The sequence below is a fragment of the Manis javanica genome, chromosome 8 (genome assembly GCF_040802235.1).
Source record: "Manis javanica isolate MJ-LG chromosome 8, MJ_LKY, whole genome shotgun sequence".
Taxonomy (NCBI): domain Eukaryota; kingdom Metazoa; phylum Chordata; class Mammalia; order Pholidota; family Manidae; genus Manis; species Manis javanica.
Window position 1 is genome coordinate 78,082,271 of NC_133163.1, and position 22,755 is coordinate 78,105,025.

Below are 22,755 nucleotides of genomic sequence, written 5' to 3' on the forward strand. Positions count from 1 at the left end.
TGTGGACTGGAGACGAATGGGGTTTAATGAGATGCAGTAGATTTTCCTGAGTGTTTTAAGAGAATGTCTGTGTGTGCATGTGTATGCTCTTGTGGGTTTGATTGGGTTAGAGTGTGTGAGTGTGAGAGGGTGTGAGTGTGTGTGACAGTGTGTGAGTGTGTGTGAGTGTGTATGTGTGTGAGGGGCTCTGTGTGAGTGAAGGAGAGTGTGTTTGTGAGCATGTTGGTTTGAGAGTGGGAACTTGACTCTGAGTGAGTGACTGTGTGTGTTTGACGGGGAATGTGCATGTTAGTGTGGGTGGAAGTGTGTGTGGCTGTGCAGGTGAGAGTGTGTGTGTGCGAATTGTGTGTTTGAATGTGTGAGAGTGCGTGAGTGTGTGTATGTGAGTGAGAGTGTGTGAGATTGTGTGATTCACGATGTGTCTGAGTGGGACTGACTGGGTTTGAGTGTGAGTGTTTCCGTCTATGAGTGTGTGTGTGAGAGTGAGTGTGCACGTGGGTGAGGGGCTGTGTGTGTGTATGCACGTGTGTGTTTCTGTGAGTCTGTGTGTGTGCGAGTGTGTGAGTGTGTTTGGGTTAGTAGGTGTGTGAGTAGGAGTGAGTGTTTGTGAGTGAGTATACAAGACTTGTGTGATTGTGTGAGATTGCGTGTGTGTCATAGTGTGTGAGTGAGTGTGTGTGAGTGGGCGTGTTTCAGAGTGTGTGGGGGTGTTTTTGTGTGTGATTTGGTGAGTGTGTGAGCGAGGTTGCGGGACTGTGTGAGTGTCTGTGTGTTTGTGTGAGTGTGAGTGTGAGGGGAATGGGGTGAAATATGGTACAACAAAGGGTGCCTGAGAGGTTTGGAATGGAAACGAGCCTTCTCTGACAGAATGGAAAGCAATAGAAGGTGGTGGGAGACGACGGATAGGAGTGCAATGTTGTGGCATGGATTGGAATGTGGTGTATTGTGAAGCAATAGATGGTTTCTGTGTGTTTTGGAAGAGAATGGATCCCTCTTCGACGGAATGAAAGGATTTTCTCGGAATGGAGAGGTGTTTTGTGGAATAAATTGGAATGTGGTGAAATGCGACGCAATGATGGGTGTCTGAGTGGTTTGGAAACGAATGGAGCCTTCCTTGACGGATTGGAAAGCAATAGAACGAGGTGGAATTGTGCGGAAAGGACTGGAGTGTTGTGGGATGGTGTGAAATAGGGTTTAATGTGATGCAATAGAGGGTTCCTGAGTACTTTCTTAGCGAAGGCTGCCTTCTTTCACGCAATGGAACACAACAGAACGTTGTGGACTGCTGCAGAATGGAGTGGAATGTTGTGGAATGGAGTGGAATGGGGAGGAATGTGACGCAATTGACAGTTCAGGGTGTTTTGGAAGCGAATGAAGGCTTCTTTGATGGCATGTAACGCAAGAGAACGCGGTGGATGTTGTGGAATGGAGTTTAATTTTGTGGAATAAAGTGGAATGGGTGGAAATGTGACGCAATACAGGGTGTCTGAGTGGTTTGGAAACGAACGGGGCCTTCTTTGATGGAATGGAAAGCAATAGGACATGGTGGAATTTTGTGGAAAGGAGCGGAATGTTGTGGGATGGCGTGAAATGCGGTTTAAAGAGAAGCAAAAGATTGCTCCTGAATTGTTTATTAGCGAATGCTGCCTTCTTTGGTGAAATGTGGTGCAACAGAACGTTGCGGAATGTTGCAGAATGGAGTGGAATGTTGTGAATTGGAGTGGAATGGGGTGTAATTTGATGCAACAGACGGTTCCTGAGTGGTTTGGAAGTGGATGCTGCCTTCTTTGATGGAGGAGAACGCAACAGAACGTTGTGGAATGTTGTGGAATGTTGTGGAATGGCGTGAAATCGGGTTCAATGTGACACGGTAGAGAGTTCCTGAGTTGTTTCTCAGCGAATGCTGCCTTCTTTGACGCAATGCTATGCAACAGAACGTTGTGGAATGGAGTGGAATGTCGTGAAATGGAGTGGAGTGGGGTATAATGTGGTGCAATAGAGGGAAGCTGAGCGGTTTAGAGTAGAATGGAGACTTCCTTGATGGAATGGGAAACAATGCAACGTGACGGACTGTTGGATAATGAAGTAGAATGTTGTGGACTGGAGACGAATGGGGTTTAATGAGATGCAGTAGATTTTCCTGAGTGTTTTAAGAGAATGTCTGTGTGTGCATGTGTATGCTCTTGTGGGTTTGATTGGGTTAGAGTGTGTGAGTGTGAGAGGGTGTGAGTGTGTGTGACAGTGTGTGAGTGTGTGTGAGTGTGTATGTGTGTGAGGGGCTCTGTGTGAGTGAAGGAGAGTGTGTTTGTGAGCATGTTGGTTTGAGAGTGGGAACTTGACTCTGAGTGAGTGACTGTGTGTGTTTGACGGGGAATGTGCATGTTAGTGTGGGTGGAAGTGTGTGTGGCTGTGCAGGTGTGAGTGTGTGTGTGCGAATTGTGTGTTTGAATGTGTGAGAGTGCGTGAGTGTGTGTATGTGAGTGAGAGTGTGTGAGATTGTGTGATTCACGATGTGTCTGAGTGGGACTGACTGTGTTTGAGTGTGAGTGTTTCCGTCTATGAGTGTGTGTGTGAGAGTGAGTGTGCACGTGGGTGAGGGGCTGTGTGTGTGTATGCACGTGTGTGTTTCTGTGAGTCTGTGTGTGTGCGAGTGTGTGAGTGTGTTTGGGTTAGTAGGTGTGTGAGTAGGAGTGAGTGTTTGTGAGTGAGTATACAAGACTTGTGTGATTGTGTGAGATTGCGTGTGTGTCATAGTGTGTGAGTGAGTGTGTGTGAGTGGGCGTGTTTCAGAGTGTGTGGGGGTGTTTTTGTGTGTGATTTGGTGAGTGTGTGAGCGAGGTTGCGGGACTGTGTGAGTGTCTGTGTGTTTGTGTGAGTGTGAGTGTGAGGGGAATGGGGTGAAATATGGTACAACAAAGGGTGCCTGAGAGGTTTGGAATGGAAACGAGCCTTCTCTGACAGAATGGAAAGCAATAGAAGGTGGTGGGAGACGACGGATAGGAGTGCAATGTTGTGGCATGGATTGGAATGTGGTGTATTGTGAAGCAATAGATGGTTTCTGTGTGTTTTGGAAGAGAATGGATCCCTCTTCGACGGAATGAAAGGATTTTCTCGGAATGCAGAGGTGTTTTGTGGAATAAATTGGAATGTGGTGAAATGCGACGCAATGATGGGTGTCTGAGTGGTTTGGAAACGAATGGAGCCTTCCTTGACGGATTGGAAAGCAATAGAACGAGGTGGAATTGTGCGGAAAGGACTGGAATGTTGTGGGATGGTGTGAAATAGGGTTTAATGCGATGCAATAGACGGTTCCTGAGTACTTTCTTAGCGAAGGCTGCCTTCTTTCACGCAATGGAACAAAACAGAACGTTGTGGACTGCTGCAGAATGGAGTGGAGTGTTGTGGAATGGAGTGGAATGGGGAGGAATGTGACGCAATTGACAGTTCAGGGTGTTTTGGAAGCGAATGAAGGCTTCTTTGAAGGCATGTAACGCAATAGAATGCGGTGGATGTTGTGGAATGGAGTTTAATTTTGTGGAATAAAGTGGAATGGGTGGAAATGTGACGCAATACAGGGTGTCTGAGTGGTTTGGAAACGAACGGGGCCTTCTTTGATGGAATGGAAAGCAATAGGACATGGTGGAATTTTGTGGAAAGGAGCGGAATGTTGTGGGATGGCGTGAAATGCGGTTTAAAGAGAAGCAAAAGATTGCTCCTGAATTGTTTATTAGCGAATGCTGCCTTCTTTGGTGAAATGTGGTGCAACAGAACGTTGCGGAATGTTGCAGAATGGAGTGGAATGTTGTGAATTGGAGCTGAATGGGGTGTAATTTGATGCAACAGACGGTTCCTGAGTGGTTTGGAAGTGGATGCTGCCTTCTTTGATGGAGGAGAACGCAACAGAACGTTGTGGAATGTTGTGGAATGTTGTGGAATGGCGTGAAATCGGGTTCAATGTGACACGGTAGAGAGTTCCTGAGTTGTTTCTCAGCGAATGCTGCCTTCTTTGACGCAATGCTATGCAACAGAACGTTGTGGAATGGAGTGGAATGTCGTGAAATGGAGTGGAGTGGGGTATAATGTGGTGCAATAGAGGGAAGCTGAGCGGTTTAGAGTAGAATGGAGACTTCCTTGATGGAATGGGAAACAATGCAACGTGACGGACTGTTGGATAATGAAGTAGAATGTTGTGGACTGGAGACGAATGGGGTTTAATGAGATGCAGTAGATTTTCCTGAGTGTTTTAAGAGAATGTCTGTGTGTGCATGTGTATGCTCTTGTGGGTTTGATTGGGTTAGAGTGTGTGAGTGTGAGAGGGTGTGAGTGTGTGTGACAGTGTGTGAGTGTGTGTGAGTGTGTATGTGTGTGAGGGGCTCTGTGTGAGTGAAGGAGAGTGTGTTTGTGAGCATGTTGGTTTGAGAGTGGGAACTTGACTCTGAGTGAGTGACTGTGTGTGTTTGACGGGGAATGTGCATGTTAGTGTGGGTGGAAGTGTGTATGGGTGTGCAGGTGTGAGTGTGTGTGTGCGAATTGTGTGTTTGAATGTGTGAGAGTGCGTGAGTGTGTGTATGTGAGTGAGAGTGTGTGAGATTGTGTGATTCACGATGTGTCTGAGTGGGACGGACTGTGTTTGAGTGTGAGTGTGTCCGTCTATGAGTGTGTGTGTGAGAGTGAGTGTGCACGTGGGTGAGGGGCTGTGTGGGTGTATGCACGTGTCTGTTTCTGTGAGTCTGTGTGTGTGCGAGTGTGTGAGTGTGTTTGGGTTAGTAGGTGTGTGAGTAGGAGTGAGTGTTTGTGAGTGAGTATACAAGACTTGTGTGATTGTGTGAGATTGCGTGTGTGTCATAGTGTGTGAGTGAGTGTGTGTGAGTGGGCGTGTTTCAGAGTGTGTGGGGGTGTTTTTGTGTGTGATTTGGTGAGTGTGTGAGCGAGGTTGCGGGACTGTGTGAGTGTCTGTGTGTTTGTGTGAGTGTGAGTGTGAGGGGAATGGGGTGAAATATGGTACAACAAAGGGTGCCTGAGAGGTTTGGAATGGAAACGAGCCTTCTCTGACAGAATGGAAAGCAATAGAAGGTGGTGGGAGACGACGGATAGGAGTGCAATGTTGTGGCATGGATTGGAATGTGGTGTATTGTGAAGCAATAGATGGTTTCTGTGTGTTTTGGAAGAGAATGGATCCCTCTTCGACGGAATGAAAGGATTTTCTCGGAATGGAGAGGTGTTTTGTGGAATAAATTGGAATGTGGTGAAATGTGACGCAATGATGGGTGTCTGAGTGGTTTGGAAACGAATGGAGCCTTCCTTGACGGCTTGGAAAGCAATAGAACGAGGTGGAATTGTGCGGAAAGGACTGGAATGTTGTGGGATGGTGTGAAATAGGGTTTAATGTGATGCAATAGAGGGTTCCTGATTACTTTCTTGGCGAAGGCTGCCTTCTTTCACGCAATGGAACACAACAGAACGTTGTGGACTGCTGCAGAATGGAGTGGAATGTTGTGGAATTGAGTGGAATGGGGAGGAATGTGACGCAATTGACAGTTCAGGGTGTTTTGGAAGCGAATGAAGGCTTCTTTGATGGCATGTAACGCAATAGAACGCGGTGGATGTTGTGGAATGGAGTATAATTTTGTGGAATAAAGTGGAATGGGTGGAAATGTGACGCAATACAGGGTGTCTGAGTGGTTTGGAAACGAACGGGGCCTTCTTTGATGGAATGGAAAGCAATAGGACATGGTGGAATTTTGTGGAAAGGAGCGGAATGTTGTGGGATGGCGTGAAATGCGGTTTAAAGAGAAGCAAAAGATTGCTCCTGAATTGTTTATTAGCGAATGCTGCCTTCTTTGGTGAAATGTGGTGCAACAGAACGTTGCGGAATGTTACAGAATGGAGTGGAATGTTGTGAATTGGAGACGAATGGGGTGTAATTTGATGCAACAGACGGTTCCTGAGTGGTTTGGAAGTGGATGCTGCCTTCTTTGATGGAGGAGAACGCAACAGAACGTTGTGGAATGTTGTGGAATGTTGTGGAATGGCGTGAAATCGGGTTCAATGTGACACGATAGAGAGTTCCTGAGTTGTTTCTTAGCGAATGCTGCCTTCTTTGACGCAATGCTATGCAACAGAACGTTGTGGAATGGAGTGGAATGTCGTGAAATGGAGTGGAGTTGGGTATAATGTGGTGCAATAGAGGGAAGCTGAGCGGTTTAGAGTAGATTGGAGACTTCCTTGATGGAATGGGAAACAATGCAACGTGACGGACTGTTGGATAATGAAGTAGAATGTTGTGGACTGGAGACGAATGGGGTTTAATGTGATGCAGTAGATTTTCCTGAGTGTTTTAAGAGAATGTCTGTGTGTGCATGTGTATGCTCTTGTGGGTTTGATTGGGTTAGAGTGTGTGAGTGTGAGCGGGTGTGAGTGTGTGTGACAGTGTGTGAGTGTGTGTGAGTGTGTATGTGTGTGAGGGGCTCTGTGTGAGTGAAGGAGAGTGTGTTTGTGAGCATGTTGGTTTGAGAGTGGGAATTTGACTCTGAGTGAGTGACTGTGTGTGTTTGAGGGGGAATGTGCATGTTAGTGTGGGTGGAAGTGTGTGTGGCTGTGCAGGTGTGAGTGTGTGTGTGTGAATTGTGTGTTTGAATGTGTGAGAGTGCGTGAGTGTGTGTATGTGAGTGAGAGTGTGTGAGATTGTGTGATTCACGATGTGTCTGAGTGGGACTGACTGTGTTTGAGTGTGAGTGTGTCTGTCTATGAGTGTGTGTGTGAGAGTGAGTGTGCACGTGAGTGAGCGGCTGTGTGTGTGTATGCACGTGTGTGTTTCTGTGAGTCTGTGTGTGTGTGAGTGTGTTAGTGTGTTTGGTTTAGTAGGTGTGTGAGTAGGAGTGAGTGTTTGTGAGTGAGTATACAAGACTTGTGTGATTGTGTGAGATTGCATGTGTGTCATAGTGTGTGAGTGAGTGTGTGTGAGTGGGCGTGTTTCAGAGTGTGTGGGGGTGTTTTTGTGTGTGATTTTGTGAGTGTGTTAGCGAGGTTGCGGGACTGTGTGAGTGTCTGTGTGTTTGTGTGAGTGTGACTGTGAGGGGAATGGCGTGAAATATGGTACAACAAAGGGTGCCTGAGAGGTTTGGAATGGAAACGAGCCTTCTCTGACAGAATGGAAAGCAATAGAAGGTGGTGGGAGACGACGGATAGCAGTGCAATGTTGTGGCATGGATTGGAATGTGGTGTATTGTGAAGCAATAGATGGTTTCTGTGTGTTTTGGAAGAGAATGGATCCCTCTTCGACGGAATGAAAGGATTTTCTCGGAATGGAGAGGTGTTTTGTGGAATAAATTGGAATGTGGTGAAATGCGACGGAATGATGGGTGTCTGAGTGGTTTGGAAACGAATGGAGCCTTCCTTGACGGATTGGAAAGCAATAGAACGAGGTGGAATTGTGCGGAAAGGACTGGAATGTTGTGGGATGGTGTGAAACAGGGTTTAATGTGATGCAATAGAGGGTTCCTGAGTACTTTCTTAGCGAAAGCTGCCTTCTTTCACGCAATGGAACACAACAGAACGTTGTGGACTGCTGCAGAATGGAGTGGAATGTTGTGGAATGGGGTGGAATGGGGAGGAATGTGACGCAATTGACAGTTCAGGGTGTTTTGGAAGCGAATGAAGGCTTCTTTGATGGCATGTAACGCAATAGAATGCGGTGGATGTTGTGGAATGGAGTTTAATTTTGTGGAATAAAGTGGAATGGGTGGAAATGTGACGCAATACAGGGTGTCTGAGTGGTTTGGAAACGAACGGGGCCTTCTTTGATGGAATGGAAAGCAATAGGACATGGTGGAATTTTGTGGAAAGGAGCGGAATGTTGTGGGATGGCGTGAAATGCGGTTTAAAGAGAAGCAAAAGATTGCTCCTGAATTGTTTATTAGCGAATGCTGCCTTCTTTGGTGAAATGTGGTGCAACAGAACGTTGCGGAATGTTGCAGAATGGAGTGGAATGTTGTGAATTGGAGTGGAATGGGGTGTAATTTGATGCAACAGACGGTTCCTGAGTGGTTTGGAAGTGGATGCTGCCTTCTTTGATGGAGGAGAACGCAACAGAACGTTGTGGAATGTTGTGGAATGTTGTGGAATGGCGTGAAATCGGGTTCAATGTGACACGGTAGAGAGTTCCTGAGTTGTTTCTTAGCGAATGCTGCCTTCTTTGACGCAATGCTATGCAACAGAACGTTGTGGAATGGAGTGGAATGTCGTGAAATGCAGTGGAGTGGGGTATAATGTGGTGCAATAGAGGGAAGCTGAGCAGTTTAGAGTAGAATGGAGACTTCCTTGATGGAATGGGAAACAATGCAACGTGACGGACTGTTGGATAATGAAGTAGAATGTTGTGGACTGGAGACGAATGGGGTTTAATGTGATGCAGTAGATTCTCCTGAGTGTTTTAAGAGAATGTCTGTGTGTGCATGTGTATGCTCTTGTGGGTTTGATTGGGTTAGAGTGTGTGAGTGTGAGAGGGTGTGAGTGTGTGTGACAGTGTGTGAGTGTGTGTGAGTGTGTATGTGTGTGAGGGGCTCTGTGTGAGTGAAGGAGAGTGTGTTTGTGAGCATGTTGGTTTGAGAGTGGGAACTTGACTCTGAGTGAGTGACTGTGTGTGTTTGACGGGGAATGTGCATGTTAGTGTGGGTGGAAGTGTGTGTGGCTGTGCAGGTGTGTGTGTGTGCGAATTGTGTGTTTGAATGTGTGAGAGTGCGTGAGTGTGTGTATGTGAGTGAGAGTGTGTGAGATTGTGTGATTCACGATGTGTCTGAGTGGGACTGACTGTGTTTGAGTGTGAGTGTGTCCGTCTATGAGTGTGTGTGAGAGTGAGTGTGCACGTGGGTGAGGGGCTGTGTGTGTATGCACGTGTGTGTTTCTGTGAGTCTGTGTGTGTGCGAGTGTGTGAGTGTGTTTGGGTTAGTAGGTGTGTGAGTAGGAGTGAGTGTTTGTGAGTGAGTATACAAGACTTGTGTGATTGTGTGAGATTGCGTGTGTGTCATAGTGTGTGAGTGAGTGTGTGTGAGTGGGCGTGTTTCAGAGTGTGTGGGGGTGTTTTTGTGTGTGATTTCGTGAGTGTGTGAGCGAGGTTGCGGGACTGTGTGAGTGTCTGTGTGTTTGTGTGAGTGTGACTGTGAGGGGAATGGGGTGAAATATGGTACAACAAAGGGTGCCTGAGAGGTTTGGAATGGAAACGAGCCTTCTCTGACAGAATGGAAAGCAATAGAAGGAGGTGGGAGACGACGGATAGGAGTGCAATGTTGTGGCATGGATTGGAATGGGGTGTATTGTGAAGCAATAGATGGTTTCTGTGTGTTTTGGAAGAGAATGGATCCCTCTTCGACGGAATGAAAGGATTTTCTCGGAATGGAGAGGTGTTTTGTGGAATAAATTGGAATGTGGTGAAATGCGACGCAATGATGGGTGTCTGAGTGGTTTGGAAACGAATGGAGCCTTCCTTGACGGATTGGAAAGCAATAGAACGAGGTGGAATTGTGCGGAAAGGACTGGAATGTTGTGGGATGGTGTGAAATAGGGTTTAATGTGATGAAATAGAGGGTTCCTGAGTACTTTCTTAGCGAAGGCTGCCTTCTTTCACGCAATGGAACACAACAGAACGTTGTGGACTGCTGCAGAATGGAGTGGAATGTTGTGGAATGGAGTGGAATGGGGAGGAATGTGACGCAATTGACAGTTCAGGGTGTTTTGGAAGGAATGAAGGTTTCTTTGATGGTATGTAACGCAATAGAACGCGGTGGATGTTGTGGAATGGAGTTTAATTTTGTGGAATAAAGTGGAATGGGTGGAAATGTGACGCAATACAGGGTGTCTGAGTGGTTTGGAAACGAACGGGGCCTTCTTTGATGGAATGGAAAGCAATAGGACATGGTGGAATTTTGTGGAAAGGAGCGGAATGTTGTGGGATGGCGTGAAATGCGGTTTAAAGAGAAGCAAAAGATTGCTCCTGAATTGTTTACTAGCGAATGCTGCCTTCTTTGGTGAAATGTGGTGCAGCAGAACGTTGCGGAATGTTGCAGAATGGAGTGGAATGTTGTGAATTGGAGTGGAATGGGGTGTAATTTGATGCAACAGACAGTTCCTGAGCGGTTTGGAAGTGGATGCTGCCTTCTTTGATGGAGGAGAACGCAACAGAACGTTGTGGAATGTTGTGGAATGTTGTGGAATGGCGTGAAATCGGGTTCAATGTGACACGGTAGAGAGTTCCTGAGTTGTTTCTTAGCGAATGCTGCCTTCTTTGACGCAATGCTATGCAACAGAACGTTGTGGAATGGAGTGGAATGTCGTGAAATGGAGTGGAGTGGGGTATAATGTGGTGCAATAGAGGGAAGCTGAGCGGTTTAGAGTAGAATGGAGACTTCCTTGATGGAATGGGAAACAATGCAACGTGACGGACTGTTGGATAATGAAGTAGAATGTTGTGGACTGGAGACGAATGGGGTTTAATGTGATGCAGTAGATTTTCCTGAGTGTTTTAAGAGAATGTCTGTGTGTGCATGTGTATGCTCTTGTGGGTTTGATTGGGTTAGAGTGTGTGAGTGTGAGAGGGTGTGAGTGTGTGTGACAGTGTGTGAGTGTGTGTGATTGTGTATGTGTGTGAGGGGCTCTGTGTGAGTGAAGGAGAGTGTGTTTGTGAGCATGTTGGTTTGAGAGTGGGAACTTGACTCTGAGTGAGTGACTGTGTGTGTTTGACGGGGAATGTGCATGTTAGTGTGGGTGGAAGTGTGTGTGGCTGTGCAGGTGTGAGTGTGTGTGTGCGAATTGTGTGTTTGAATGTGTGAGAGTGCGTGAGTGTGTGTATGTGAGTGAGAGTGTGTGAGATTGTGTGATTCACGATGTGTCTGAGTGGGACTGACTGGGTTTGAGTGTGAGTGTTTCCGTCTATGAGTGTGTGTGTGAGAGTGAGTGTGCACGTGGGTGAGGGGCTGTGTGTGTGTATGCACGTGTGTGTTTCTGTGAGTCTGTGTGTGTGCGAGTGTGTGAGTGTGTTTGGGTTAGTAGGTGTGTGAGTAGGAGTGAGTGTTTGTGAGTGAGTATACAAAACTTGTGTGATTGTGTGAGATTGCGTGTGTGTCATAGTGTGTGAGTGAGTGTGTGTGAGTGGGCGTGTTTCAGAGTGTGTGGGGGTGTTTTTGTGTGTGATTTGGTGAGTGTGTGAGCGAGGTTGCGGGACTGTGTGAGTGTCTGTGTGTTTGTGTGAGTGTGAGTGTGAGGGGAATGGGGTGAAATATGGTACAACAAAGGGTGCCTGAGAGGTTTGGAATAGAAACGAGCCTTCTCTGACAGAATGGAAAGCAATAGAAGGTGGTGGGAGACGACGGATAGGAGTGCAATGTTGTGGCATGGATTGGAATGTGGTGTATTGTGAAGCAATAGATGGTTTCTGTGTGTTTTGGAAGAGAATGGATCCCTCTTCGACGGAATGAAAGGATTTTCTCGGAATGGAGAGGTGTTTTGTGGAATAAATTGGAATGTGGTGAAATGCGACGCAATGATGGGTGTCTGAGTGGTTTGGAAACGAATGGAGCCTTCCTTGACGGATTGGAAAGCAATAGAACGAGGTGGAATTGTGCGGAAAGGACTGGAGTGTTGTGGGATGGTGTGAAATAGGGTTTAATGTGATGCAATAGAGGGTTCCTGAGTACTTTCTTAGCGAAGGCTGCCTTCTTTCACGCAATGGAACAAAACAGAACGTTGTGGACTGCTGCAGAATGGAGTGGAATGTTGTGGAATGGAGTGGAATGGGGAGGAATGTGACGCAATTGACAGTTCAGGGTGTTTTGGAAGCGAATGAAGGCTTCTTTGATGGCATGTAACGCAATAGAACGCGGTGGATGTTGTGGAATGGAGATTAATTTTTTGGAATAAAGTGGAATGGGTGGAAATGTGACGCAATACAGGGTGTCTGAGTGGTTTGGAAACGAACGGGGATTTCTTTGATGGAATGGAAAGCAATAGGACATGGTGGAATTTTGTGGAAAGGAGCGGAATGTTGTGGGATGGCGTGAAATGCGGTTTAAAGAGAAGCAAAAGATTGCTCCTGAATTGTTTATAAGCGAATGCTGCCTTCTTTCGTGAAATGTGGTGCAACAGAACGTTGCGGAATGTTGCAGAATGGAGTGGAATGTTGTGAATTGGAGTGGAATGGGGTGTAATTTCATGCAACAGACGGTTCCTGAGTGGTTTGGAAGTGGATGCTGCCTTCTTTGATGGAGGAGAACGCAACAGAACGTTGTGGAATGTTGTGAATGTTGTGGAATGGCGTGAAATCGGGTTCAATGTGACACGGTAGAGAGTTCCTGAGTTGTTTCTTAGCGAATGCTGCCTTCTTTGACGCAATGCTATGCAACAGAACGTTGTGGAATGGAGTGGAATGTCGTGAAATGGAGTGGAGTGGGGTATAATGTGGTGCAATAGAGGGAAGCTGAGCGGTTTAGAGTAGAATGGAGACTTCCTTGATGGAATGGGAAACAATGCAACGTGACGGACTGTTGGATAATGAAGTAGAATGTTGTGGACTGGAGACGAATGGGGTTTAATGAGATGCAGTAGATTTTCCTGAGTCTTTAAAGAGAATGTCTGTGTGTGCATGTGTATGCTCTTGTGGGTTTGATTGGGTTAGAGTGTGTGAGTGTGAGAGGGTGTGAGTGTGTGTGACAGTGTGTGAGTGTGTGTGAGTGTGTATGTGTGTGAGGGGCTCTGTGTGAGTGAAGGAGAGTGTGTTTGTGAGCATGTTGGTTTGAGAGTGGGAACTTGACTCTGAGTGAGTGACTGTGTGTGTTTGACGGGGAATGTGCATGTTAGTGTGGGTGGAAGTGTGTGTGGCTGTGCAGGTGTGAGTGTGTGTGTGCGAATTGTGTGTTTGAATGTGTGAGAGTGCGTGAGTGTGTGTATGTGAGTGAGAGTGTGTGAGATTGTGTGATTCACGATGTGTCTGAGTGGGACTGACTGTGTTTGAGTGTGAGTGTTTCCGTCTATGAGTGTGTGTGTGAGAGTGAGTGTGCACGTGAGTGAGGGGCTGTGTGTGTGTATGCACGTGTGTGTTTCTGTGAGTCTGTGTGTGTGCGAGTGTGTGAGTGTGTTTGGGTTAGTAGGTGTGTGAGTAGGAGTGAGTGTTTGTGAGTGAGTATACAAGACTTGTGTGATTGTGTGAGATTGCGTGTGTGTCATAGTGTGTGAGTGAGTGTGTGTGAGTGGGCGTGTTTCAGAGTGTGTGGGGGTGTTTTTGTGTGTGATTTGGTGAGTGTGTGAGCGAGGTTGCGGGACTGTGTGAGTGTCTGTGTGTTTGTGTGAGTGTGAGTGTGAGGGGAATGGGGTGAAATATGGTACAACAAAGGGTGCCTGAGAGGTTTGGAATGGAAACGAGCCTTCTCTGACAGAATGGAAAGCAATAGAAGGTGGTGGGAGACGACGGATAGGAGTGCAATGTTGTGGCATGGATTGGAATGTGGTGTATTGTGAAGCAATAGATGGTTTCTGTGTGTTTTGGAAGAGAATGGATCCCTCTTCGACGGAATGAAAGGATTTTCTCGGAATGGAGAGGTGTTTTGTGGAATAAATTGGAATGTGGTGAAATGCGACGCAATGATGGGTGTCTGAGTGGTTTGGAAACGAATGGAGCCTTCCTTGACGGATTGGAAAGCAATAGAACGAGGTGGAATTGTGCGGAAAGGACTGGAGTGTTGTGGGATGGTGTGAAATAGGGTTTAATGTGATGCAATAGAGGGTTCCTGAGTACTTTCTTAGCGAAGGCTGCCTTCTTTCACGCAATGGAACACAACAGAACGTTGTGGACTGCTGCAGAATGGAGTGGAATGTTGTGGAATGGAGTGGAATGGGGAGGAATGTGACGCAATTGACAGTTCAGGGTGTTTTGGAAGCGAATGAAGGCTTCTTTGATGGCATGTAACGCAATAGAACGCGGTGGATGTTGTGGAATGGAGATTAATTTTTTGGAATAAAGTGGAATGGGTGGAAATGTGACGCAATACAGGGTGTCTGAGTGGTTTGGAAACGAACGGGGATTTCTTTGATGGAATGGAAAGCAATAGGACATGGTGGAATTTTGTGGAAAGGAGCGGAATGTTGTGGGATGGCGTGAAATGCGGTTTAAAGAGAAGCAAAAGATTGCTCCTGAATTGTTTATAAGCGAATGCTGCCTTCTTTCGTGAAATGTGGTGCAACAGAACGTTGCGGAATGTTGCAGAATGGAGTGGAATGTTGTGAATTGGAGTGGAATGGGGTGTAATTTCATGCAACAGACGGTTCCTGAGTGGTTTGGAAGTGGATGCTGCCTTCTTTGATGGAGGAGAACGCAACAGAACGTTGTGGAATGTTGTGAATGTTGTGGAATGGCGTGAAATCGGGTTCAATGTGACACGGTAGAGAGTTCCTGAGTTGTTTCTTAGCGAATGCTGCCTTCTTTGACGCAATGCTATGCAACAGAACGTTGTGGAATGGAGTGGAATGTCGTGAAATGGAGTGGAGTGGGGTATAATGTGGTGCAATAGAGGGAAGCTGAGCGGTTTAGAGTAGAATGGAGACTTCCTTGATGGAATGGGAAACAATGCAACGTGACGGACTGTTGGATAATGAAGTAGAATGTTGTGGACTGGAGACGAATGGGGTTTAATGAGATGCAGTAGATTTTCCTGAGTCTTTAAAGAGAATGTCTGTGTGTGCATGTGTATGCTCTTGTGGGTTTGATTGGGTTAGAGTGTGTGAGTGTGAGAGGGTGTGAGTGTGTGTGACAGTGTGTGAGTGTGTGTGAGTGTGTATGTGTGTGAGGGGCTCTGTGTGAGTGAAGGAGAGTGTGTTTGTGAGCATGTTGGTTTGAGAGTGGGAACTTGACTCTGAGTGAGTGACTGTGTGTGTTTGACGGGGAATGTGCATGTTAGTGTGGGTGGAAGTGTGTGTGGCTGTGCAGGTGTGAGTGTGTGTGTGCGAATTGTGTGTTTGAATGTGTGAGAGTGCGTGAGTGTGTGTATGTGAGTGAGAGTGTGTGAGATTGTGTGATTCACGATGTGTCTGAGTGGGACTGACTGTGTTTGAGTGTGAGTGTTTCCGTCTATGAGTGTGTGTGTGAGAGTGAGTGTGCACGTGAGTGAGGGGCTGTGTGTGTGTATGCACGTGTGTGTTTCTGTGAGTCTGTGTGTGTGCGAGTGTGTGAGTGTATTTGGGTTAGTAGGTGTGTGAGTAGGAGTGAGTGTTTGTGAGTGAGTATACAAGACTTGTGTGATTGTGTGAGATTGCGTGTGTGTCATAGTGTGTGAGTGAGTGTGTGTGAGTGGGCGTGTTTCAGAGTGTGTGGGGGTGTTTTTGTGTGTGATTTGGTGAGTGTGTGAGCGAGGTTGCGGGACTGTGTGAGTGTCTGTGTGTTTGTGTGAGTGTGAGTGTGAGGGGAATGGGGTGAAATATGGTACAACAAAGGGTGCCTGAGAGGTTTGGAATGGAAACGAGCCTTCTCTGACAGAATGGAAAGCAATAGAAGGTGGTGGGAGACGACGGATAGGAGTGCAATGTTGTGGCATGGATTGGAATGTGGTGTATTGTGAAGCAATAGATGGTTTCTGTGTGTTTTGGAAGAGAATGGATCCCTCTTCGACGGAATGAAAGGATTTTCTCGGAATGGAGAGGTGTTTTGTGGAATAAATTGGAATGTGGTGAAATGCGACGCAATGATGGGTGTCTGAGTGGTTTGGAAACGAATGGAGCCTTCCTTGACGGATTGGAAAGCAATAGAACGAGGTGGAATTGTGCGGAAAGGACTGGAGTGTTGTGGGATGGTGTGAAATAGGGTTTAATGTGATGCAATAGAGGGTTCCTGAGTACTTTCTTAGCGAAGGCTGCCTTCTTTCACGCAATGGAACACAACAGAACGTTGTGGACTGCTGCAGAATGGAGTGGAATGTTGTGGAATGGAGTGGAATGGGGAGGAATGTGACGCAATTGACAGTTCAGGGTGTTTTGGAAGCGAATGAAGGCTTCTTTGATGGCATGTAACGCAAGAGAACGCGGTGGATGTTGTGGAATGGAGTTTAATTTTGTGGAATAAAGTGGAATGGGTGGAAATGTGACGCAATACAGGGTGTCTGAGTGGTTTGGAAACGAACGGGGCCTTCTTTGATGGAATGGAAAGCAATAGGACATGGTGGAATTTTGTGGAAAGGAGCGGAATGTTGTGGGATGGCGTGAAATGCGGTTTAAAGAGAAGCAAAAGATTGCTCCTGAATTGTTTATTAGCGAATGCTGCCTTCTTTGGTGAAATGTGGTGCAACAGAACGTTGCGGAATGTTGCAGAATGGAGTGGAATGTTGTGAATTGGAGTGGAATGGGGTGTAATTTGATGCAACAGACGGTTCCTGAGTGGTTTGGAAGTGGATGCTGCCTTCTTTGATGGAGGAGAACGCAACAGAACGTTGTGGAATGTTGTGGAATGTTGTGGAATGGCGTGAAATCGGGTTCAATGTGACACGGTAGAGAGTTCCTGAGTTGTTTCTCAGCGAATGCTGCCTTCTTTGACGCAATGCTATGCAACAGAACGTTGTGGAATGGAGTGGAATGTCGTGAAATGGAGTGGAGTGGGGTATAATGTGGTGCAATAGAGGGAAGCTGAGCGGTTTAGAGTAGAATGGAGACTTCCTTGATGGAATGGGAAACAATGCAACGTGACGGACTGTTGGATAATGAAGTAGAATGTTGTGGACTGGAGACGAATGGGGTTTAATGAGATGCAGTAGATTTTCCTGAGTGTTTTAAGAGAATGTCTGTGTGTGCATGTGTATGCTCTTGTGGGTTTGATTGGGTTAGAGTGTGTGAGTGTGAGAGGGTGTGAGTGTGTGTGACAGTGTGTGAGTGTGTGTGAGTGTGTATGTGTGTGAGGGGCTCTGTGTGAGTGAAGGAGAGTGTGTTTGTGAGCATGTTGGTTTGAGAGTGGGAACTTGACTCTGAGTGAGTGACTGTGTGTGTTTGACGGGGAATGTGCATGTTAGTGTGGGTGGAAGTGTGTGTGGCTGTGCAGGTGTGAGTGTGTGTGTGCGAATTGTGTGTTTGAATGTGTGAGAGTGCGTGAGTGTGTGTATGTGAGTGAGAGTGTGTGAGATTGTGTGATTCACGATGTGTCTGAGTGGGACGGACTGTGTTTGAGTGTGAGTGTTTCCGTCTATGAGTGTGTGTGTGAGAGTGAGTGTGCACGTGGGTGAGGGGCTGTGTGTGTGTATGCACGTGTGTGTTTCTGTGAGTCTGTGTGTGTGCGAGTGTGTGAGTGTGTTTGGGTTAGTAGGTGTGTGAGTAGGAGTGAGTGTTTGTGAGTGAGTATACAAGACTTGTGTGATTGTGTGAGATTGCGTGTGTGTCATAGTGTGTGAGTGAGTGTGTGTGAGTGGGCGTGTTTCAGAGTGTGTGGGGGTGTTTTTGTGTGTGATTTGGTGAGTGTGTGAGCGAGGTTGCGGGACTGTGTGAGTGTCTGTGTGTTTGTGTGAGTGTGAGTGTGAGGGGAATGGGGTGAAATATGGTACAACAAAGGGTGCCTGAGAGGTTTGGAATGGAAACGAGCCTTCTCTGACAGAATGGAAAGCAATAGAAGGTGGTGGGAGACGACGGATAGGAGTGCAATGTTGTGGCATGGATTGGAATGTGGTGTATTGTGAAGCAATAGATGGTTTCTGTGTGTTTTGGAAGAGAATGGATCCCTCTTCGACGGAATGAAAGGATTTTCTCGGAATGGAGAGGTGTTTTGTGGAATAAATTGGAATGTGGTGAAATGCGACGCAATGATGGGTGTCTGAGTGGTTTGGAAACGAATGGAGCCTTCCTTGACGGATTGGAAAGCAATAGAACGAGGTGGAATTGTGCGGAAAGGACTGGAATGTTGTGGGATGTTGTGAAATAGGGTTTAATGTGATGCAATAGAGGGTTCCTGAGTACTTTCTTAGCGAAGGCTGCCTTCTTTCACGCAATGGAACAAAACAGAACGTTGTGGACTGCTGCAGAATGGAGTGGAGTGTTGTGGAATGGAGTGGAATGGGGAGGAATGTGACGCAATTGACAGTTCAGGGTGTTTTGGAAGCGAATGAAGGCTTCTTTGAAGGCATGTAACGCAATAGAATGCGGTGGATGTTGTGGAATGGAGTTTAATTTTGTGGAATAAAGTGGAATGGGTGGAAATGTGACGCAATACAGGGTGTCTGAGTGGTTTGGAAACGAACGGGGCCTTCTTTGATGGAATGGAAAGCAATAGGACATGGTGGAATTTTGTGGAAAGGAGCGGAATGTTGTGGGATGGCGTGAAATGCGGTTTAAAGAGAAGCAAAAGATTGCTCCTGAATTGTTTATTAGCGAATGCTGCCTTCTTTGGTGAAATGTGGTGCAACAGAACGTTGCGGAATGTTGCAGAATGGAGTGGAATGTTGTGAATTGGAGCTGAATGGGGTGTAATTTGATGCAACAGACGGTTCCTGAGTGGTTTGGAAGTGGATGCTGCCTTCTTTGATGGAGGAGAACGCAACAGAACGTTGTGGAATGTTGTGGAATGTTGTGGAATGGCGTGAAATCGGGTTCAATGTGACACGGTAGAGAGTTCCTGAGTTGTTTCTCAGCGAATGCTGCCTTCTTTGACGCAATGCTATGCAACAGAACGTTGTGGAATGGAGTGGAATGTCGTGAAATGGAGTGGAGTGGGGTATAATGTGGTGCAATAGAGGGAAGCTGAGCGGTTTAGAGTAGAATGGAGACTTCCTTGATGGAATGGGAAACAATGCAACGTGACGGACTGTTGGATAATGAAGTAGAATGTTGTGGACTGGAGACGAATGGGGTTTAATGAGATGCAGTAGATTTTCCTGAGTGTTTTAAGAGAATGTCTGTGTGTGCATGTGTATGCTCTTGTGGGTTTGATTGGGTTAGAGTGTGTGAGTGTGAGAGGGTGTGAGTGTGTGTGACAGTGTGTGAGTGTGTGTGAGTGTGTATGTGTGTGAGGGGCTCTGTGTGAGTGAAGGAGAGTGTGTTTGTGAGCATGTTGGTTTGAGAGTGGGAACTTGACTCTGAGTGAGTGACTGTGTGTGTTTGACGGGGAATGTGCATGTTAGTGTGGGTGGAAGTGTGTGTGGCTGTGCAGGTGTGAGTGTGTGTGTGCGAATTGTGTGTTTGAATGTGTGAGAGTGCGTGAGTGTGTGTATGTGAGTGAGAGTGTGTGAGATTGTGTGATTCACGATGTGTCTGAGTGGGACTGACTGTGTTTGAGTGTGAGTGTTTCCGTCTATGAGTGTGTGTGTGAGAGTGAGTGTGCACGTGGGTGAGGGGCTGTGTGTGTGTATGCACGTGTGTGTTTCTGTGAGTCTGTGTGTGTGCGAGTGTGTGAGTGTGTTTGGGTTAGTAGGTGTGTGAGTAGGAGTGAGTGTTTGTGAGTGAGTATACAAGACTTGTGTGATTGTGTGAGATTGCGTGTGTGTCATAGTGTGTGAGTGAGTGTGTGTGAGTGGGCGTGTTTCAGAGTGTGTGGGGGTGTTTTTGTGTGTGATTTGGTGAGTGTGTGAGCGAGGTTGCGGGACTGTGTGAGTGTCTGTGTGTTTGTGTGAGTGTGAGTGTGAGGGGAATGGGGTGAAATATGGTACAACAAAGGGTGCCTGAGAGGTTTGGAATGGAAACGAGCCTTCTCTGACAGAATGGAAAGCAATAGAAGGTGGTGGGAGACGACGGATAGGAGTGCAATGTTGTGGCATGGATTGGAATGTGGTGTATTGTGAAGCAATAGATGGTTTCTGTGTGTTTTGGAAGAGAATGGATCCCTCTTCGACGGAATGAAAGGATTTTCTCGGAATGGAGAGGTGTTTTGTGGAATAAATTGGAATGTGGTGAAATGCGACGCAATGATGGGTGTCTGAGTGGTTTGGAAACGAATGGAGCCTTCCTTGACGGATTGGAAAGCAATAGAACGAGGTGGAATTGTGCGGAAAGGACTGGAGTGTTGTGGGATGGTGTGAAATAGGGTTTAATGTGATGCAATAGAGGGTTCCTGAGTACTTTCTTAGCGAAGGCTGCCTTCTTTCACGCAATGGAACACAACAGAACGTTGTGGACTGCTGCAGAATGGAGTGGAATGTTGTGGAATGGAGTGGAATGGGGAGGAATGTGACGCAATTGACAGTTCAGGGTGTTTTGGAAACGAATGAAGGCTTCTTTGATGGCATGTAACGCAAGAGAACGCGGTGGATGTTGTGGAATGGAGTTTAATTTTGTGGAATAAAGTGGAATGGGTGGAAATGTGACGCAATACAGGGTGTCTGAGTGGTTTGGAAACGAACGGGGCCTTCTTTGATGGAATGGAAAGCAATAGGACATGGTGGAATTTTGTGGAAAGGAGCGGAATGTTGTGGGATGGCGTGAAATGCGGTTTAAAGAGAAGCAAAAGATTGCTCCTGAATTGTTTATTAGCGAATGCTGCCTTCTTTGGTGAAATGTGGTGCAACAGAACGTTGCGGAATGTTGCAGAATGGAGTGGAATGTTGTGAATTGGAGTGGAATGGGGTGTAATTTGATGCAACAGACGGTTCCTGAGTGGTTTGGAAGTGGATGCTGCCTTCTTTGATGGAGGAGAACGCAACAGAACGTTGTGGAATGTTGTGGAATGTTGTGGAATGGCGTGAAATCGGGTTCAATGTGACACGGTAGAGAGTTCCTGAGTTGTTTCTCAGCGAATGCTGCCTTCTTTGACGCAATGCTATGCAACAGAACGTTGTGGAATGGAGTGGAATGTCGTGAAATGGAGTGGAGTGGGGTATAATGTGGTGCAATAGAGGGAAGCTGAGCGGTTTAGAGTAGAATGGAGACTTCCTTGATGGAATGGGAAACAATGCAACGTGACGGACTGTTGGATAATGAAGTAGAATGTTGTGGACTGGAGACGAATGGGGTTTAATGAGATGCAGTAGATTTTCCTGAGTGTTTTAAGAGAATGTCTGTGTGTGCATGTGTATGCTCTTGTGGGTTTGATTGGGTTAGAGTGTGTGAGTGTGAGAGGGTGTGAGTGTGTGTGACAGTGTGTGAGTGTGTGTGAGTGTGTATGTGTGTGAGGGGCTCTGTGTGAGTGAAGGAGAGTGTGTTTGTGAGCATGTTGGTTTGAGAGTGGGAACTTGACTCTGAGTGAGTGACTGTGTGTGTTTGACGGGGAATGTGCATGTTAGTGTGGGTGGAAGTGTGTGTGGCTGTGCAGGTGTGAGTGTGTGTGTGCGAATTGTGTGTTTGAATGTGTGAGAGTGCGTGAGTGTGTGTATGTGAGTGAGAGTGTGTGAGATTGTGTGATTCACGATGTGTCTGAGTGGGACTGACTGTGTTTGAGTGTGAGTGTTTCCGTCTATGAGTGTGTGTGTGAGAGTGAGTGTGCACGTGGGTGAGGGGCTGTGTGTGTGTATGCACGTGTGTGTTTCTGTGAGTCTGTGTGTGTGCGAGTGTGTGAGTGTGTTTGGGTTAGTAGGTGTGTGAGTAGGAGTGAGTGTTTGTGAGTGAGTATACAAGACTTGTGTGATTGTGTGAGATTGCGTGTGTGTCATAGTGTGTGAGTGAGTGTGTGTGAGTGGGCGTGTTTCAGAGTGTGTGGGGGTGTTTTTGTGTGTGATTTGGTGAGTGTGTGAGCGAGGTTGCGGGACTGTGTGAGTGTCTGTGTGTTTGTGTGAGTGTGAGTGTGAGGGGAATGGGGTGAAATATGGTACAACAAAGGGTGCCTGAGAGGTTTGGAATGGAAACGAGCCTTCTCTGACAGAATGGAAAGCAATAGAAGGTGGTGGGAGACGACGGATAGGAGTGCAATGTTGTGGCATGGATTGGAATGTGGTGTATTGTGAAGCAATAGATGGTTTCTGTGTGTTTTGGAAGAGAATGGATCCCTCTTCGACGGAATGAAAGGATTTTCTCGGAATGCAGAGGTGTTTTGTGGAATAAATTGGAATGTGGTGAAATGCGACGCAATGATGGGTGTCTGAGTGGTTTGGAAACGAATGGAGCCTTCCTTGACGGATTGGAAAGCAATAGAACGAGGTGGAATTGTGCGGAAAGGACTGGAATGTTGTGGGATGGTGTGAAATAGGGTTTAATGCGATGCAATAGAGGGTTCCTGAGTACTTTCTTAGCGAAGGCTGCCTTCTTTCACGCAATGGAACAAAACAGAACGTTGTGGACTGCTGCAGAATGGAGTGGAGTGTTGTGGAATGGAGTGGAATGGGGAGGAATGTGACGCAATTGACAGTTCAGGGTGTTTTGGAAGCGAATGAAGGCTTCTTTGAAGGCATGTAACGCAATAGAATGCGGTGGATGTTGTGGAATGGAGTTTAATTTTGTGGAATAAAGTGGAATGGGTGGAAATGTGACGCAATACAGGGTGTCTGAGTGGTTTGGAAACGAACGGGGCCTTCTTTGATGGAATGGAAAGCAATAGGACATGGTGGAATTTTGTGGAAAGGAGCGGAATGTTGTGGGATGGCGTGAAATGCGGTTTAAAGAGAAGCAAAAGATTGCTCCTGAATTGTTTATTAGCGAATGCTGCCTTCTTTGGTGAAATGTGGTGCAACAGAACGTTGCGGAATGTTGCAGAATGGAGTGGAATGTTGTGAATTGGAGCTGAATGGGGTGTAATTTGATGCAACAGACGGTTCCTGAGTGGTTTGGAAGTGGATGCTGCCTTCTTTGATGGAGGAGAACGCAACAGAACGTTGTGGAATGTTG